General features: G+C 38.5%; 1 protein-coding gene across 1 annotated transcript in view; it reads left to right on the top strand.

Annotated features, from left to right (window-relative positions):
• Positions 1–474: 474 nt before the first annotated feature.
• Positions 475–6981, top strand: part of TSPAN9 (tetraspanin 9) — a 153564-nt gene continuing 147057 nt past the window's right edge. The window contains exon 1 of the mRNA XM_061360749.1: positions 475–495. The gene's annotated coding sequence lies outside the window, so the exon portion shown is untranslated. The remainder of the gene's footprint in view (positions 496–6981) is intronic.

The raw sequence follows: 6981 nt of genomic DNA, 5'->3' as shown, positions 1-6981 counted from the left end.
TGCTGAGAGTTCAGCAGGAAAGGTCTTACTTATTTCTGCTTTTAGGGCTGTAAACAGGCCATCCGGTGTCTTGGTGATGATCGGGGACCTAAATGCAAAGGGGAAGAAGCATTGGATTCTTCTGATTAGTATTTCTGATTTAATTTACATGCAAGTTTTGGTTTCCCTTGTAATCTCTATTTTCCCTTTAGTTTCTGTCTTTCTGTTTGAATATTTTGCCTACTGCCGTTATTTAAAGTCAGGTCCAAATGTAATCAGTATATTATGCCCTAGAGACCAGTGTGTAGGCTTAACTTACTTTGTTGAGAAGCAGGTGGGATTTGACATAAATTTCTTGTTTCCTCTGACACTCCAATCTCTCCTTTCTGTCTTCTTGAGGTGATTATGTTTGTGATGGGAGATGGGTCCAGAAAGCAACAAAGTTCACTTTGGTCTTCTTCATCTGTACAGGTTTGATCTGTGACTTTTCCATTGGCGTGCACCCAGTTACCTCAAGTAAGTAAGATCTTTCTGAAGGATACTTGCACTCAGTCAGTCTGAGCTTTAATGCTGCTTGCATTGATGTTACGGGGAGACAAATTGGGCCAGCACTGAGCTCCTACAAAACCTTCTTGTGATCTTGTTATTTTCTTGCCACAAATGCTCAGAGAATTCGAAGTAATGGGATGATTCATGGGGTTGTCTCTAAGTGCTGCTGTGGGTATCCAAGGAAACGTAGCAAAGGAGGTCAGTAATTCTCTTTGCTATATGCAGATACTCAGGAGATGCCACACAATGGCTCAGTCCTGGGGATACGGCAAAGATGCATTGATCTGGGGATAGCGTTTATATAAGGGAAACAGAGAAATATACTGAGAGGATTTTTCAGTGTCAAGGCAGTAGTTCTGTTGTATAACTGCTGTGGAAAATTTCACTTGTTGGACCTCTATGTTCCTGAGACTAAAAATTAGTAATAAGCTGTATTAATAAAAGGTGTCCATATAGCTTATAACGTGTACATTTGCTAGTGGACATGAATAGCTTCTGAATATTTCTGTTCCAAGAAAAAGAACAAAGAGATAGTTGGGGTGGTTAGGCATCAATATAAGTAACATTTGTATTTGCAGTAGATGAGACAAAACAATACAGTATGTAAGACAAAAAACCTATGAAATTTCATGCTGTAGGATTTAAGAGTTATAAAAAGCCTCAGCTTAGACATAAAATGTCTCTCCTGTAAGGCTGCCGTGTGTTTACATCTTGCAGTATTTTTTTTATTACTTTTTGCATGTGTGCTGTGCTGTGAATCATATCAAATGGTGCTCTGTTGATTCCTATGTCTTAGGAAAGCTGGGCTCTGCCCTTGAGTGGTAGAGTATACTAGGGAAAAGATAGTTGGGGAAGTCTGAAATTGTTTCTGGAGTTTTCTTTCTGTTCATCCTTGTGCTACCTGAAATGATTACTGTATTGTGAGCACTTTGAGCTTGTTTCCACTCTGTTAAAATTTGATACTGCAGAAATTAGTGTAATGTTATCTACAATGTTTGAACTGCCTTATGTTATGAAAGTGAGAATTCCCACAGCAGCTTTAACTCTGCCCCCAGAAGAGAAAGCCCATCAAGTCAGTGTCTTCAGTTACACCATTATATAGCACTGGGCACTAGGATGTACTGTTAGGCAAATATTAACATTTCAGATCTGGTCCAAGTCCATGGTAGTGTCAAAATATCATATGCTAATTATACTAAATGATCATATTACACGGATAAATGGGCATAGGCTTGATTCCTAGAATGCTGATGTGCACATCATCAAGGAGTACAAAAGAACCCATATGCCTTGGAGAGAGAAGATAAATAGGATATTTAAAAGATTTTTCTTGCATGCATGGTAATGTGCAGTTTTCTCCCTTTTCTATTATGTTATTAAATCAGTTTGAAAAAGCAGATTGAAAAATGAGTATCCCATCTTTAATAGAGGGCTAGAAATTACCTCACTTTCGTTACCTTACTGATCAGTGTTAGCTACTTGATTTCAGATAGCCTGTACTGTAATTCAGGGATTTTCTTTTCAAAGGTGTCCATTTCTGCTAGGAAGGTAGGACTTTGTCATGCTTAGCAGAACGGGAAATGTGCTTTTTGCTTTCCATGAAACATACTCATACTTACGCATATTAAAAAGCTTGTCAGACTTGAATTTCGAATATCTGAACAACAGATATGTTGTGAAAATAAAATTATTGAATGCCTTGCTCGTGTGTGGTGCTGAAGTTGAGTAAAAGCTCCTACTCATCACTGAAAATTAAATGCATTGTATTGCAAAAGCTATTGTAGGAGAGAAGTCAGACCTAAATTGATTAGTGGAGACAGTCTTCAGTTATATCTTAAACCCACCAGTTACTGTGATTATGTTTTCTTTAATGTCCATAAAGCACTGTGAGCCCTAATTGTTTTCACTGTTGTGTCATGGATTCAGAAGGGGTGTGTGATGTGCTTTGGTATGTTTTTGGCAGGTAACGATTTTAAAGAAGGTGGGTATTTTAACATACGGGGTGTATCGAATAATGGTGTTTAAATGTTTGAGGTGCTATTGTATGGGGGCATGTTGGCACTATGCCTTACCAGTGTGGTGGACTGTGAGATCTTCTAAGGTGACCCTGAATACCTCATTGGGTATTGTGCCCAAAAGAGTGAGTTGCAGAGGAGGGCCTGGGAAATGCTGTAGAAATATAGGCTGTAAAGCTTAATCCAGAATGAGATCAGACAAGCAAGGTGACAAAGAGAAGTATGAGAACAGATTTAGTTAACTTATTTGGCTTTCTTACAGAAATAACATGATTACCCAGTTGCGTCAGAGATACACGTATTTATAATAGGTGTGCAATGTGCTGGGGTGTTGCACATTTGGGCCAACACCTCGTTTGTGTCTGATTTGGGTGACTTCTGGGCATCAGTTTCTGTTCTTGGTCATATGAAGGGCTCGTCCAATTAAATGAATAATGTTAGATCAGGTCTTCAGGAACATTATTAGAAGTCCTGCTAAGGTAGCATGAATAAAAGAAAGTTCCTCTGGGCATCAGCCTGGGGTTGGCCTTTGGCCAAATCAGTGTGATTTCTTTTACAGGGGTCTCTGTTTTAAACTGGATTCTGAGGCCTCGAGGCACAACTGTAAATGATCTGTACTGAAAGTTGATAAGTAATGTTATAGAGCTAAGCTTTAATGTGCCATAAACTTAAATTTCGATATGTGAGAGCACCCCACTAGTGAAACATAAATTTGTAAAGGGGAAAGGAAAGTTATTTGTCTCAGAAATGTTGTTAAGAGTTGAATCGCTAGCTCTTCTCAGGTTGCTTGAACCTGGAATAGTATTAATTAAGAAGTTCTCTTTGGTGCCAACCACTGTCACCAAGAAAGTTTTCATAGTACTTCTGTTCTCTTCAAATATCTGACTTGTGGCCTTCTGCCGCAAGTGGGTTTTTATTTAAGTATTTTAGTACAGAGGATAATTTTCACTTTAGTCTTTACTGACATGTATAATCAGATTCCCTTATGAATGATCTTACTGGTTTGTCATGTGAGAGGAGGCATGGGGAATGTGATGGCTGATAGAGCACCATTTTCTGCTCTTCCTTAGAAGCGTTGTCCTTTGTCACCAAGTTCCCACAGAGCTGTGGTCCCCAGCTTCCTCCCATACAGCAGTTCTTGAGCATGGTTGCCTCTGAAGGCAACTGGGGGGTGCTTTTCTCTGGTCTGAGCTGGTCCATGAGACCTGTTTTGCTGCATGCAACATATTGTCTGCATCTCTGTGATGAAATGGAAGGTCCATATTTCAATAGTGATATGTTCATATCTTATCACTATGAATATGTGAATGCTAGCCTATTCACAGCTGAATAGCTGTGAACTAAATTCAGTTTCTTAAAAGCAGCAGTTTTCAGTCTATTATCAGACCTTAAGCATTTTGTACTCTGTAGAGTCAATTCAAACCCACTTTGAACTCTGGATTTTGTTTTGGCTCCTGTATTTAAATTCTTGACCCGGCTGTTCATGTTTGCTCTTTACATCATGCTCATGCTGCTCGTCTCCAGAAAGGCTGTGTATGGTCAGGTGTAGTTAACTTAAGGAACCAAGAAAGTTAACTTACTAGAGTACCAAAACTTTCATTTTCAGTGGATTCTTCTTTCTTTTTATTCTTTTTGCAAAAAAAATTATTGCCCTTATAAACCCTGAACAATTTCCTTCACTGTAGGAAAGAGGTCATGTAGCTGTAGCTCCATGTGGACATAGTGCAGATCGTGGAATACCCACCTACTTTTCTTGTTAGAAGTACTGATCTCCACCTCATCATTTTCAAAGGGTGTCTGACAGTCAGCAGAAGCATTTGTAGAGTATTGCAGAGGTTGTAAATGGCAGTGAGGGGAAAATATTGAACTTTCCAGCCCTCTGTAGAGCCAGTATCAAATTGCTTCCTATTAATTTTGCTTCCTGACTCTTTGGTTCAATTGTTGCAGTTTTTCAGGCAGTTGAGTGCCCCTCAGGCAGCAGCACAGAGGTCTTTTCCTGCTACACCTTATACTTTTTGTATAGTGTATCATTATGTAGAAGTTATTGCCAAGGATTTTTCTGCCAAGCCCATGGCCTGGGCTGACAGTTCAGTGCTTTTGAAAAAGAGTTGAGGGGATGTAGGTAACAAGAATAGCCATTATTCCTAGTTCTTTCCCTCCTATCAAGGTAATTAATCACTCCTCCCACTGCAGTACTGGGATGCTGTTAGCTTGTTCTCAGCCCAGTGTTGTTCTTGCCTGAACTTGACTAAGCTGTTTTATCTTTTCTGTCCTGCCAGTTCCTTCACTGCCTGTCTCTGTGTTGCCCTCAGACTGACATGGAGATTAACTGACCTAGTATTGTAGAATTTTTCCTGTTTTAAAGGAATGTTTAAGAAGGAAAATGGAGGAATTAAAAATAAATGGTCAGCTAGGTAGGATGTGATGCACAACGTCTGAGGACAGATACTACAAAGCAGTATGGCATGACACAAAGGTATAAAGTATGGCATGAATGCACTATTGCTTTATAGAGCTCAGGATATAAGAGATGGAAAGCATATTGTATTTCCTTTAATTTTCTTTTAGGTAGGGGGTTTCAGAGGCTTATGGAGATTCCCCAATGTAACTCACCAGGAAACTTCTTTTTCTAAGTGAGCTGCATCAGGCAAATCCTAGAATCTTATCTGATTGAATTATTGATTGAATTGGGAGTTGATAAAACGTATTTGGAGTTTGACAAAGCATTCAGTAGCAGAGTCAGGCACTAAAATCAGAGGGAAACTGAAAGCCATACCAAATGACAAAAAGCCTGTCATGTGGACCAGGAGGAGCAACATTTTGAACGGACCTATTTGATGCTATGCAAGATTGATAAAATTTGAACCCAGTGTTGCTAGCATTTGGTTTGTGTTTGTATGTTTATTTTTACCTTCTGTTCCAATGATGAACATTAAATCAGGCTTGAATGTACTAATAGTATATTGTACATAGTAGTACGACTTGAGTTGCTAGTAGTAGTGGTAAAAATGACAGGAGATGCTGTGGGTCTGGAGAGTGAGCTTTGTGTGACTAATGACAGAAACAGAATTCAGTGCCTGTGATTCTGAACAGGACAGATGACACAGATTTGTGTGGAGTGGTTGCAAAAGCATGAACGTACCTTTACAGAAAAGTTTGACTGAATCTGGGTAGAAAGTAAGCTTAGAGCACTATCGGACTTTGCAGGGGCTCTGTCTCTCATATGAGTGTTCACACACAGAGTGTTGACCCTGTACTTATTTTGGGTTGTTCTCAACCCAAGGAAGCTGAAGGGTGACGCACTTGTCATATGACACTACTGAAAATAATAGGTATCTTAATTCCAATTACTGGGCAAAACTGATACAATGACATATATCTTTTTGATATGTTAATTTTTGTAATATTTTAAAATTGTTTCTGCAATTTAAAGTGAAACCAGAAAACTGGGTAGCTTCGGACGTCATTTTTTTAAAGTGGTTTTGATTTTAAAATGTTTTTTTTTTCTTTTTAATAAACACACTTTTAAAAAGATAATGTTTAACAATTACTTCATATTGTCTCCAGGGATTTGTTTTTAGCCTAAATAGTGTTTATGTATCTAATTAATATTTAATGGTAACATGATTCTCTGGAAGTGTTTCCTGTTTTTTTCTTTCGTGCCTTGTACATATTAAAAAGAATAAAGAAACAGGCGGAAGAAGTTAGTGAAGAGTGCATGTTGAGACGTGTATGTTTTGTTCACTGTTTTGTTCATTTTTTCAATGGTTGCTATGTATTTAAAGCATTGTGAGCAGCGTTTCTTAAAATATGCATTATTAAACTGGTTTGGTTTGTTTTTCATGGCTTGTGATTCTAAGTTCTGTTCACCTACTAGAAAGATGTGCTAAGAGTTGTTTTTTGTATGGGGGACCTCACACAGACAAATTGGCTCTTTGCCCAGCCACCCCTATATTTGGTGCTGTTTGGGTCGCTCCAGAGACGTGCAAATGGGAAGAGGACTCCAGGAGTGAGTTGAGTATTTATATTTTGCACTTTTGAATAAGAAAAGTAGTACACTAGTGAAACAGGTATCCTGCCTTGTATTATGTTATTATGAATTCATTAATTAAAAAAATACCAACAAAAAAACCCCCAAAGGTGGAAAGCCAGTGAGTATGGCTGGGCAACAGTACTATTGCTTACCTTTGGCATTTACTAACATTTCTATATGCCTGGCTTTCAAAGCTAATGGCTGAAATAAAATCTCAGGGGTATCGCTGACCTCTGTTAAGACTTTATACTGAAGTCACAAGTGTTTGTCAATTTAGTGGCATTTTTGTGTGTTTTTTTTTTGTGTGTGTGTGTGATTTTTTTTTTTTTTAATGGAGGATGGTATTGGTTGGTTTGGGGGTTGCTTTGGTTTTGCTTTAAATCTGCCCGCAGTGCATCTTTTATT

This window comes from Neopsephotus bourkii, unplaced genomic scaffold (assembly GCF_033783945.1).
Source record: "Neopsephotus bourkii isolate Nb327-2 ecotype Australia unplaced genomic scaffold, CSIRO-AGI_Nbou_v1 NB_107, whole genome shotgun sequence".
NCBI lineage: Eukaryota > Metazoa > Chordata > Aves > Psittaciformes > Psittacidae > Neopsephotus > Neopsephotus bourkii.
The sequence above is the reverse complement of the archived record's forward strand: the minus strand, read 5'-3'. Positions and strand labels throughout refer to the sequence as shown.